Raw genomic sequence first — 13,913 nt, 5'->3', positions numbered from 1 at the left:
ATTATAGATATGGATATAGATATAGATATAGATATAGATAGATATATTAGCCACCGAAATAGATAAGATGGATGAATCTTAGAATTGCATGATTAGAAGAAACAAATATAGGTCTTTCCTGAGAGACACAGTTAGAGCATGTCAAATACAGAAGTGAATGTTAGTGGCAAACCAGTGAACTGAAAACCCATTTGTTGTTGGTAGATTTTGTGAAGGGTTACAACAGCTGAAGGAGCTTTTAATCCTATAAGGAAAACCATGCCATCAAACCAGAGTTTTCTGGTAGTATACAAATATTCAAAGATTGTACATGGATAGAACTATGGCTCCCACTTCATATGTAGCGGAGAATGGTTTTGTTGTGCACCAATGGAAGGAGATGCCCTTGGTCTAAACTAGGTTTTATTACCAATTCAAGGGAATTTCAAAGAGCAATAAGAGGGATTATACAAGAAGGGTAGGGGGACTGGTTAGGGATCTTATGGACAGGAAACTGGGAAAGGCAAACATATTTGAAATGTAAATATGGAAAATCAAATTAAAAAAGCAAAAAAATCTTGCTAAAAATAATAAATATTAAATAAGTTAAAGATAAGAAAACTGCCTTCTAATCATACATATTGAATGAGAAATCTAAAGGGTCAAAATCAGGCAATTGCAGTCAGAGTAATCCTAGTGGAAAGACTGATATGATGTAATATAAACATGTCTAACTCCCAAATACCAGTATCAGACACAAACTGCACCATAGGTAATCCAATAATTAAGGAGTTTACTCTGAGCTGAGGACACAATAATTTTCTTTCACTTCTTCCTTAGGACCCTTTTCTTTTGGGCAAAAATATAAAAGGCATGAGCTCTAAGGGAAAGGACAGTGCCCTACTCAACACCTGGCTTTTGTGATAAATATATTAATGATATAAACTCTCAGAGTTCAAGGAATCACTAGAAGCAGGGAAGTCCAGTTAGTTTTGACAGGTTCTGAGCTCCTGAACCCATGTGTGGAAGGATCAGATCAGTTGTATCTCTTCAACGTACCTACTCAACTCCTACCAAAGACTCAGTGAGATTTCCCAGGGTCGACATATTTCTTCTTTTTTCTTATACCAAGACAGAAGGCCATATTCTTTCTCCCCATCTCTGAGCTTTTCATCCTCTTTGTTCTCACTCCCAAAATGCTGTTTGCTCTGAACTAGAGGCCAATTACTAAATCCTATAGGTACTGAAGGAATATATGAGAGGCATTGCAGACATGACAACATGATATTACAGGAGAAACTAGGGATCTCCAGGATACAAGAGATTTTTTCATGGAGGGCCTAATGATGATGTAACTGAGAATTTCCATGGCCTACCTCTAAACAGCTTTCTTTACAGTGAGCAGTTTCGAGAGTGCCGTTTCCAGGTATGTCTCCTGTGACACAGGGGAAAACTTTATTACTCCATCTCTATAAAGCTAGAGACTTCTCTTTTCTTCCATAGTGGTTACATGCTCTGAATGGAGAAAGTTAGTCAGGGTCCTGGTATTGGTAGAAATGATCTGGGAACTTGGAGAGGAGGACTTAATTCCAGGTCCATTCCTGTGATATACTGTTCACTTTTCTAGTTTTCTCTGCCTTGTATAGCCCAGTATATTCCCTACAGACCTTTAGGTGATTGAATATTGTATTTCACTTATCATTTGTACATTCCTTGATAGGGGACTTTATAAATATTCCTGAATGTGTACTCAAAAATCCTGTTTTACTATGCCATTTTCTGCAATGATTTTGGCAATGACGTGGGCCCAGCTATAGAGTGAGTATAACAGTGCAAATACTGTGTACCTATTTCAAATGATAAAGTCCCAAATCCTTATTTTATCCAAAGAGTACCAGACAACAATAAAGCAAATGTCCACATGGACTATACATTTCTGTTCTCTAGTCATATTTGATATCGGTACTACACGATCTACCTTACTGTGTTCCCATGGCCAGACTTGAAGGCTGTAGATGTGTTATCATGATTCTTTCTTAAGGCAAAATATAAGAAACAGGAGCATGGAGGAGTTTACTCTGAGCAAGAGACACAATACTTTTCCTTCCTTTCTTCCTTAGGTCCTTTTTCTTCTTGTGAAAAAGAATAAAGGTCATTTGCTCTCAGGAAAACAACAGTGCCCTTCCCATCACTTGGCTTTTCCAATAAAGAAATGAATGATATAAACTCTCTGAATTCCAGGAACCATAAGAACAGAGAAGTCCGGATGCTTCTGAGAGGACCCCAGTTCCTGATTCCCATATGTGGGAGGCTCAGATCGATGCTATCTGTTAAGCAATACCACTCAAAACCTACCGTGGCATCACTGGGCTTTCCCAAGCACACATATTTCTTCCTTTTTTTTTTTTTTGAACAAGACAGAAGGGCAGCTTTCTTCTCCCCATTTCTGATCTCTTCATCCTCTTTGTTCTAACTCCCAGATGGCTGTTTACTTTGAATTAGATGCCAATTACTAAACCCTAGAGGTACTGAAGGAATACCTGAGAGGCAGATGCAGACTTGACAACACTAGAGACATCAAAGAAGAAGATAAAGCTCTCCAGGTTACAGGAGATTTTTCAGGCAGGGCCTAATGATGATGTCTCTGAGAACTGCCATGGCCTACCTGCTAAACAGCTTTCCTTACATTGATCAGATTTGAGGGTGCCCTTTCCTGTTATGTCTCCTGAGATTCAGTGGAAATCTTTATGTACTCCATCTCTCTAAAGCTAGACACTTCTCTTTGCTTTATTAGTGGATACATGCTCTGAATGGAAAAAGTTAGTCAAGGGCTTGGAATGGGTAGAAAAGATTTTGTAACATGGAGTGGAGGAGATTCTTCTGGATATTAACTTTATTCCCAGGTACAATCTTTGAAATACAGTACAATTTTGTAGGTTTTCTCTATTTCCCAAAGGCCAGTATTTTCCCTACAGACCTTCAATTGAATGAATATTGTATTTCACTTTCTTAATGTACATTTATCGATATGGGACTTAATAAATATTGCTGAATGTGTACTCAAAAATTGTTTTCCAATTCCATTTTCTGCAAAGATTTTGGCAAGAAAGGTGGCCCAGTTATAGAATGAGTATAACAGTGTAAATATTGTGTAGCTACTTGAAATGATAAACTCCCAAGTCCTTATGTTATCCCAAAATTACCAGATATCAGTAAAGCGAAGGCCAACATGGACTATAGAATTAGGTTCTCTAGTCCCATTTGATATCTGTTCTGTATTATCTACCTCACTGTTTTCCCATGGCCAGACTAGAGGGTTGTGGATGTTTTACCATGATTTTTTCTTGAGGAATAATAAGATAGAAGAGGAAGGACTGTGAGAGGAATGGCTTGAGGTCCAGTGAAACTTCAAATTCAATAGGTTCATAAGAACAGGAGGGAATCTATTTGGCATTGTCCTTTGTGGATTCTACATTCTTGACTTAGTTACACAGAATCCATATGAAAATTCCCCCTACCCAAGCAGCAGAAGGAGCCACCTACATATATATCACCAAAACCTGATAAGATTGATGAATCTAAGAAGTGCTTTCTGCCAGGAAACAAATATAGATTTTTCCTCAGAAACACAGCTAGAGCATATTATATACGGAAGTGACTGTATTCTTGTAAAACTATAAAAATAAAAAGGAAATATTTGTTTTATCCTGCTAACTCTGGCACCGAAGTGTCTGAAATTCTCTGCTAGATATCTTGGCATAAACACCTTCCCACTCCTCAGCTACACAGTGTTTCATGCCGTCACACACTCTCCCATACTCAAACCCTCACATAAAAAACACACAGCACAATAATCTTTGATTTAGTTGATTAGATATAATTGCCCACTTAAACACACCACGTAGGGTACTACCCATCCTTTATGAATATTAAAAACGACTTGTAAATACACAGAGCAGAATCTTAAATTCACCTGCCATGGCTTCTCACTCTGTCATCTTACAATCCTCTTTTTTCCTCTAGTGTCCTCCTCTTCCTTCAAACATCTCTACTGACCATTCTTCCTTCTCCTCACAAATTAACCCTCCTTCTGTCCTGTTCCTGCCACTCACTTATACTTTACACATTCAATGGGGAGGTAGTTCTTGTGAAGTAACCTGAGTTCTGAGTACAGGACTATGCACCTGACTTTGAGGCAGTTGAATTAGCATCAAACACAGAAAACTGCAGGGAGAACCACAAAATGAACCCTAGTGGCAAACCAGTGAACTGAAAACGAACTTCTTGTTGGTAGATTTTGAGAAAGGATTAGAAGAGTTGAAGGTGCTTTCAAACCCATAAGAACAACAATGCCAATGAAACAGAGCTTTCTGGTAGTAGACCAATATTTAAAGAATGAACATGAACAATCCTATGGCTCTTACTGCATATGTTGCAGAGGATGGCCTTGTTGGGTGATAATGGAAGGAGAACCCGTGGTTCTGCCTAGCTTTGACTCCCAGTTCAAGGGAATATCCAGGGGCAGTAAGGGTGGTTATAAGAGAAGTGTAGGAGGACCGGTAAGGGATATTTCAGTCAGAAAACTGGGAATGGAAATATTTTAAATGAAAATTTAGATATATCCAATTAAAAAAGCAATAAAATTAGTTAAAAATTAAAAAAAATGAAAGACATGAAAGAAAAGAAATCTTCCAGCTATTCACACCTATTGACTCAGAATTTTAAGGGGTCACTGTCAGGGAATGATAGTCAGAGTATTACTAGTTGAAAGACTTATATGATGAAGTCTCATCTAGAAGCACTTCTCCCTTCCAGCTATCAGTGCCAGACACAAACTGCATTATTAGAATACAATGCATGGAGGAATTTACTCTGTGCAGAAGACAAAATACTTGCCTTACCTTTTCTGTTAGGACCTTTTCCTTTTTGACAAAAGGATAAAAGCTATGAGCTCTCAGGAAAAACTAGAGTGCCCTTCCCAAAACCTGGCTTTGGGGATAAAGAAATGAATTATATAAACTAACTGACTACAAAGAAAAATAACAAGCAGGGAAGTCCAGATGCTTCTGAGGGGCTCCCAGCTCCTGATTCCCAGATCAAGGCTATCTCCTCAGTGAACCTACTCAACACCTACCCAAGACTCAAGGATCTTTCCCATTGACCACGTGTTTCTTCTTTTTATACCTAGACAGAAGGTCACCTTCTACACCCCATGTCTGATCACTTCATCCTCTATGTTTGCCCTCCCAAATGGCTATTTACAATGCATTAGATGCCAATTTGAAGACCCAAAGGTACTGAAGCAATATCTGATAGGCAGTTGCAGTCAGTACAACAATGGTGACATCACAGAAGAAGCGAGGTCTCTCCAGGATACAAGAGATTTTTCTGGGAGTCCTAATGATGATGTCACTGAGAACTGCCATGGCCTACCTGCTAAACAGCTTTCCTTACATTGAACAGATTTGGAGTGCAATTTCCAGGAGTTTCTCCTGTCTAACAGTGGAAACCTTTACATACTCCATCTCTTTAAAGCTAGAGATTTCTCTTTGCTTCATTAGAGGTTATATATTCTGAATGGACAAAGTTAGTCAGGGGCTTAGCATGGCTTGAAACGAATTAGGAATATAGAGTGGAGGAGATACTTCTAGATAATTTTTGTTTCCCAGGTTCATTCCTGTGATACACAGTTCATATCCCAGGATTTCTCTATTTCCCAAAGGCCAGAATTTTGCCTACAGACCTTAACTGAATGAATATTGTATTTCACTTTCTCATTGTACATTCAATGATAAGATACTTTATTAATATTCCTGTATGTGTACTCAAAACTTCTGTGTCCAATTTAATTTTCAAAAAAGCAAAGGACAAAACAACTATGGAATTCAGTTTCTAGTACTTTTTAATATCGGTACTACACGATCTACCTTTTTGTGTTCCCATTGCTAGACTTGAGGGTCATACATTTTACCATTATTTCTCTGAAGGCCAAACATAAGATACTGGAGGATGGGCAGAAAGAAGAATGGCTTGAGAGCAAGTGAAACCTCAACTTCAATTGGTTCATAAGAACAGGAGGGAGTTTATTTGGCACTGTCGTTTCTGAACTCTATATTCTTGACCTAGTTGCTCAGAATCCATGTTGCCTCCACCCAACCACATAGTTCTTGGAGCCACCTAAAAGAGGATATATGTATATGTATATATCCTCCAAAACTAGATAAGATTGATGTCGCTAAAAAGTGCAATCTGCCAGCAACTGGACATAGATATTTCCTGAGAGACACAGGTAGATCATGTCAACTACAGAAGTTAATGCTAGAGCAAACCAGTGAACTGAAACAGACTTCTTGCTGGCAGATTTTGAGAAAGGATTACAAGAGGTGAAGGAGCTTAAAATCCCGTAAGAACAACAATGTCAATGAACCAGAGCTTTCTGATACTAGACCAACATTCAGTGAATGTACACAGACAGAACTATGGATCAAACTGCATGTGGCAGAGGATGACCTTGTTCATCATTAATGGAAGCCGAAGCTATTGGTCCTCTCTAGGTTTGTCTCCAAGTTCAAGGGAATGTGAAGGCACAGTTGGGGGGGGGGTTAGAGAAGAAAGGGGAAGGATACGGGTAGGAACCTTTTGGGTAGGAAAATGGGAAATGAAATAACATTAAATGTAAATATAGAAATATCAAGTTAAAAAAATCAATAAAATTGCTAAAACATAAAAAAATGAAAGAAATAAAAGAAGAAAAAACTGACAGCTAATCATACCTATTGACTCAGAAAAGTAAAGTGGTGGTCAGTGGAAATATTAGTGGGAAGACTGAGATGATGATGTGTCACCTAATAGCAATGCTGCTTCTCAGACTGCACTTTAGATATGCAAACATGGAGGTGTTTATTCTGAGCTAGAGACACTATATCTGTCTCTACCTTTTTCCTTAGGACTTTTTTCTTCTTGTCAAAAAGAGTAAAGGCCATGAGCTGTCAGGAAAACAACTGTGCCCTTCACAACACTTGGCCTATTGAATAAAGAAATTAATGATATAAACTCTCTGACTTCCAGGAACAATAAAAACAGGCAAGTCCAGATGCTTCTGAGAGGCTCCCAACTCCTGATTCCCACAGGTGGGAGGCTCAGATCAAGGCAGTCTCTTTCTCAATCCCACTAAATCCCTACCAAGTACTCACTGAGCTGTTCCAAGGACCACTTATTTCTTTTCTTTTTTTTTATACCAAGACAGAAGGCCAGCTTCCTTTTTTCTTCCCATATCAGATCTTTTCATCCTCTTTGTTCTCCCTCCCAAAAGGCTGTTTACTCTGAATTAGAGGCCAATTAGTAAACCCTAGAGGTACTGAAGGAATATCTGAGAGGCAGTTGCAGACACAACAACACTTGTGACATCACAGGAGAAGATAGGGATCTCCTGGTTACAAGAGATTTTGGAGGGAGGGATTAATGATGATGTCACTGAGAACTGCCGTGGCCTACCTGCTAAACAGCTTTCCTAACAGTGACCAGTTTTGAGAGTGCCTTTTCCAGAAGTGTCTCCTATGACACAGGGGAATGTTTTATGTACTCTATCTCTTTAAAGCTACAGACTTCTTTTTCCTACATTAGTGTTTTCATGCTTTGAATGGAGAAAGTTAGTCAGGCACATGGCATGGATAGAAATGATCTAGGAACATGGGGTGGAGGAGTTTATTCTGGATAAGAATTCTATTTCCAGGTCCATTCCTGTGACATACACTCAATTTCCTAGGATTTCTCTGTTTCCCAAAGGCCATTATTTTCCCTACAGACCTTTAATTGATTGAGCATTGTATTTTATTTTCGTATTGTACTTTCCTTTATAGGAGAATTTATATATACATACATATATATATATATATATATATATATATACACACACACATAGTTGTAGAAGACACCATATATATATATATATATATATATATATATATATATATATATATATATATATATTCCTGAATGTGTACTCAATAATTCCGTTTTGCAATTTAATTTTTTGCAATAAATTAGCAACAAAGCGTGACCAGTTATAGAGTGAATATAACTGTCAATATTGTGTTCCTACTTCAAATAATACTCCCAAATCCTTATTTTATCCAAAAACTATGAGACATCAGTAAAGCACAGGGCATCATGTACTATAGAAGGCAGATCTCTACTCCTATTAGATATCAGTTCTAAAACATGTACCTTCCTGTGTTCCCAGGGCCAGACAAAAGGGTTTAGGTGGTTTTACCACTATTCTTTCTCAGGTGAAACACAAGACTCAGAAGGATGGACAGAAAGAGGAATGGCTTGATGTCCAGAGAAACCTCAACTTCAATAGGTCCATAATAACAGGAAGGAATTTGATTGGCATTTCTACATTTTTTACCTAGTTCTACAGAATCCATCCTAAAATTCCACCAAACCACATAGCTGTAGGAGCCACCAAATATATACATATATACATATATACATATACATATATATATATATATATATATATATATATGTACATACATACATATATTTATATATATATTTAGATAGTTATATATATATATATTTAGATATATAGATATATATAGATATAGATATGGATATAGATATAGATAAAGATATATAAATATAAATATAGATAAAGATATACATAAAGATATAGATATAGATAACAAGAGACAGATATAGAGGTAGATAGATAGATGATAGATAGATAGATAGATAGATAGATAGATAGATAGATAGATAGATGGATAGATAGATCTGCCACAAAACTACATAAGATTGATGACGCTAAGAAGTGCATGCTGCCAGGAAATGGATATAGATCTTTCCTGAGAGACCCAGGTAGACCATGCCAATTACAGATGTGAAGGTTATTGGCACACCAGTGGAATGCAAACAAACCTCTTGTTTGTAAATTTGGAGAAAGGATTACCAGGACTGAATGGGCTTTCAAGCCCATAACAACAATGCCAACGACCCATAGCTTTCTGGTACTAAACCAATATTCAAAGACTGTACATGGACAGAACTATGGCTTCAAATGTATATGTAGTAGAGGATGGCTTTGTTGGATATCAATGGAAGGAGAGGCTCTTAGGCCTACCAAAGCTGGAACCCCCAGTGTAGGGGAATGTCACGGGTGCTGGGAAAGTGAGTGGTTGGTGAGGGGAACACCTTTATTTAAGAACTGGTTGGGGAAAGGATAGGAGTCTTATGACTGGAAAACTAGAAAGGTGAATAATATTTGAAATTAAACAAAATATTCCATTTTTATAAAAGGAAAAATAAAATTTTAACCAACTGAACAGCCAAAGAGGAATCTCAATCCCACTTGAACGGGAGAAGAAATGAACCTCAGGAGGGAAGAGTGAGGGGCCTGTGTGAGAAAGGAGTCAGTAAGGGAGAGGGGAACATGTTCAAGTGTTGGTAGGGAATTTGACTGAAGTCTTGAGTGCCAGCAGAATGAATGAAAAGAGTCAACCTCATGAACTAAAAGTTTGGAGGTGGGGGTGGCTCTAGAATATTCCAGAGACCTGAGATGTAAGAGACTATCAGGACTCAGTGAAATGTCCAGGAGTAGGTAGAGGGAACTTGTAGAGGCTAACTCCATGACGAAGAGAGAGCATCAAGTGAGGGATAAGGTTGCCATCCACAAATCAAAACTCTGACCCATATTTGTTGCTGTCTGAAAGAATTTAAGGGACAAAACCAGAGAGGAGCCTGAGTAAAAGGAATTCCAGTGTCCCGCGATATCTGGGAACCAGATTAAGTAGAGGCCCCCAAGGCCTGACACTATTACTCATGCTTTGTCATGTTCACAAAACGGACCTGACATGACTGCATTAGCAAAGAAAAAACAAGCAGCTGAAAGAGTCAGATGCAGACATTTACACTCAGCCAATGAACAGAAGCTGCTAAGCCCTGTGGTTGAATTGGGGAAAAGCTGAGGAAGCTGAGTAGGGGAGCAACGCAGTCGGAGGACCAGCAGTGTTAACTAACCTGGACCTCAGTAATTTTTCAGACACTGAGCCATCAATGCGGCATCATGCACCAGCTAATATGAGGCCTCTAAGATTGGAGTGCTGGTTCTGGACACAACAAGAGAAGATGCACTTAACCCTCAAGACACTTGAGTTCCCAGGTAGTGGAGAGGTCTGGTAGACTGAGGGTGGAGTGGGAGACAGCTTCATTCAGTTGGGAATGTGGGGAGAAGGTATGGGATGTAGAACAGAATATGGGCTTTGAGAGTAATGAAATCTGAACTCTAAAATTTTATTAAGTAAAATTTTAAAAGAGAAAATATAAACTATAATAAACACTTTCTTCCCCAACTTGCTTTTTTTCCTCCTTGGTCATGGTATTTCATAAAAGTAATGGAAACTCTGGCTAAGACACAGTATTATGTGCAAAATTGTGCAAATGCTAGTTAGAGAAGTATGACATCTCTGTGGAGTCAAGTTAGTTTATCTGATTCAAACTTCCTTATTCAGAGATAGCAACTAACAGAGAATTTCTAAGACTAAGTTTATTATCATGCCGTAGTGAACATTTTTAACCAAAGCATTATGGGATCTGTGATATCCAAAAAGAAATCAAGAGACTAGGAATACTAAAAGGAATGAATCTTGTTTAAACATTCTTGGAAGAAATGAAATTCATATCTATTAGATTACCATAAAGGGATTGATGCTTTGGATTGTGGCCTGCTACCAAACACAATCCATATTCTCTTTTATTACTTTCAAAGTAATAATAGTTTAATTAATAAGATGTGAACTTAACTCCAAAGATATTACTGTATGTATGGGTGTATTTTGTTTACTACATTTATTATAAAAATAATTTGTCTAAGAATGTCAATTGGAATTGCTTGGAAAAGTTCCTTGAGTTTACAGATATGGTTTTACTTAAATGAGATTTTCTCTAGCAGTGAATTCCATTTGTTTATATCATGGTTCCTTCTACATATACTGATGGAAATGACAATAGTTAGATTATTTCAGAAACACCTGGATAAAATTTCACTTACCTAAGGAAATGATTATTGAAGAAGTGCAGCAATTTTCTTTCTCACTACTGATGTACTTTCTTCATGTACATTGCTATTGGCTTCTGGAAAAAGAAAGCAAAATTCATTTTTTAATGTCTCAAGTTACCAAAGTACTTTAGAAAAAAGTCTATCTTGTCTTATAAAGGAGATATTTATCTAATGCTAAATAAGATTAAAAAGAATAGTTTTGGGTTCTTTTTTAACTGTCCTACAAGAAATAAAATAAAATGCTTTTAATATACCATTTTTTATAGTGCTCAGCATCTCTGGTGTGTGTCTCTCACTCCCTCTCTTATCCAGATCTCTTTTAGTTTATGGAGCTGAGATGCCATGCATAGTAAACATCTTCATTCTCTCTCCCCCCAGGCTCCAAACCTCCTGCTTATTACCAGTGTTGAAAAAAACTTTATATTCACTGATATATGCAGGACCAGAAAATACCTGTCTTTTTGCGGTTAACTTGGCATTCTCAGGGTCTTTCCATGCAGGATACACCAAATTCTTGAGTGATATTACACCCCAAGGAGAGCCCACAGCTGATATCTCTTCAAACTAAAACTTTGTTTTTTCCAAATATCAATATTTGCTGATGCCTCTTAAAAGCTTTAACATCCTTTGTAGCCCTCCTCCCACCCAAGGTAAAAAAAAGAAGGATGGAAGCATTGGGTTTAGTGGTGGTGGCCCTGTTTAAATAGGTTCATTGGAGCAACTCCCATCTGTGTTGTCTGGATAGCAGAATTACATTACACAGTTTAGCAGTGGCAGCTTGTTCCATTAGCAAACATTTCATGAATACACTAGTAGTTCAATTTTGCAGAGTTGTCATAACAAACAGGAAACAGCAGCAGTGGCAGAACCTAGTAGAACAGCCAGGCTTCTGTACGTAGCCTGGACAGAGAGAAGTTCTATGCTGTGATTCTCTCAGGGAATTGAAATCAGCAGAGACTCAAGATCCACAAACATTGTTGCTGCTTCATTTGTTTGCCATAGTCTGTGTAGCCAACTTTCCCTTGGAAAAAATAGCATATGTTTGAAATGTTTGCTGCTGCTACAAATACATTACTGTAGCTGAGTAATCCTGTACATTATTTTCTCTTCAGAGTGATTGACACTATCCAAATCCTTTACAGTTATTGCTGCTAATTTTGAAACGGGTAATCCAATATGTGATCAGTTGAGAAAATTCAAAACAGTGTACCTGCTTTGACCATGTTTCCAATATAAAAATTTAAAAACACTTACAACCTATGAGCTGTAATGGTACTGGAAACCCTTAACAACCATCTCAATAGCAGTTACATATTCTTACTCTTGTATAAAAAATAGAATTAATTGGCAAAAGGTGATAACAATTTGTTTTTGAATGGGCTAGCCTGTCGGTGATTTTGGACAAGATGATAATTATCAAAAGCATGATTTCAAGCAAGTTTATAAAATAATGTGTTTAAGATATGGAGCTCATTTGCAAATTTTCCTATCCTGTTTGGCCAAATGCACATGCCATCTAGTTGTAGGGATTAATCTGGTTTATATTGTAGAAACTCAACCTAAATATACATGTTTTTTCATGCATCTACCAGCAGGGTCACAAACCCACAGTTTTATTTCAATTGTCATCTATAAAATTCCATCCGTTACAAACAACTGTCCCATGGTTGTTGGGAATCGGTGGTAGAGTTTTTTTTTTTTTTTTTCTAGTTCTATGTTAAATGTAAAGATATGAAAGGTAATAAGTGTGTGGAAAAACAATTTGGAATTGTATCTAAATAATATATTTCCCTTGGATTTTACTTTGTTTTATGTTTTATTAAGAAAATTATTGAACTTGGTGACTCAAGACAGCAAGTATAATACATTTTTTTTCTATTTTCTTTTTTTCGGAGCTGGGGACCGAACCAAGGGCCTTCCGCTTGCTAGGCAAGTGCTCTACTACTGAGCTAAATCCCCAACCCCATATAATACATTTTTAAAAATGATTTTAAGCAATATATTATGTGAACTTGAATTTTAACTCCAGTACTCCTGATTCTCAAGGCGACTTTTTCACACTTTTCTTTCTTGAATTTGAAAAATGAAGTGTACTTATACCTAAATCGAGTTTTAGAGGAGCAAAATGATATAATTTGAAGGAAATACTTAGAGTAGATTATAGGATTAATAAATAATGATATTTGACTATATCCTCCCTAGATGGTGAAGCCCTTGAAGGAAAGCAGAAACTTCATTTTTTTATAAACCTATTTTCTAGACATGTACTGGAAACATAATAAGTAATCACTTATTTTTGGAGTAAGAGTTTGAATGAGTTAGAGTAGTACATATAATCTCCAATTACCAAAAGTCAGATTTGTAGAACCATCATCATGTTAAAAAAGAAGAAATGAATACTCAAACAGAGTCATTTGACAATAACATCATTTTTCTCTTATTTGACTAAACCATATACATTATGCCTAGGCAATTTCTTTCAAAAGCAAAGTTTTTGGTTAGTAAAGAATGTATGTATGTATATATGTATATGTGTATACATTTGATATGTGTATGTGTACATAGGGACACACACACACACACATATATATATATAATTGTGTATGTGTACTTAAGGGCATATGTATATATGTTTATATGTATATATGTATATACGTGTAGGTGGACACATTTATATATATATATATATATATATATTTGTTTGTATGTGTATATGTGTTTATATATATATTTATGTAACATAAAATGCACTCTACTTTCTAACTTTATGAAACTTTTCACAGCTATACATTAGTACTCAAGATTTTTAAAAGCTGTTTCATAAATTTTGATTCATTGTAAAGTTACAGTTCAGAAAAGAGATTCAAGGTAG

The 13,913-nt window shown here is 36.8% G+C and overlaps 1 long non-coding RNA gene across 1 annotated transcript in view; it reads right to left on the bottom strand.

The window, feature by feature from the left end:
* LOC134484588 (uncharacterized) overlaps nt 1-7,622 on the bottom strand; it is a 36,327-nt gene extending 28,705 nt beyond the window's left edge. Inside the window, exon 1 of the long non-coding RNA XR_010062068.1 lies at nt 7,173-7,622. This is a non-coding gene — a long non-coding RNA (uncharacterized LOC134484588). The remainder of the gene's footprint in view (nt 1-7,172) is intronic.
* Between the last annotated feature and the right edge of the window lie 6,291 nt (nt 7,623-13,913).

Source organism: Rattus norvegicus (assembly GCF_036323735.1).
Source record: "Rattus norvegicus strain BN/NHsdMcwi chromosome Y unlocalized genomic scaffold, GRCr8 chrY_unlocalized_13, whole genome shotgun sequence".
Lineage (NCBI taxonomy): Eukaryota > Metazoa > Chordata > Mammalia > Rodentia > Muridae > Rattus > Rattus norvegicus.
Note: the sequence above shows the minus strand (reverse complement) of the source record. Positions and strands in the feature narration are given on the sequence as shown.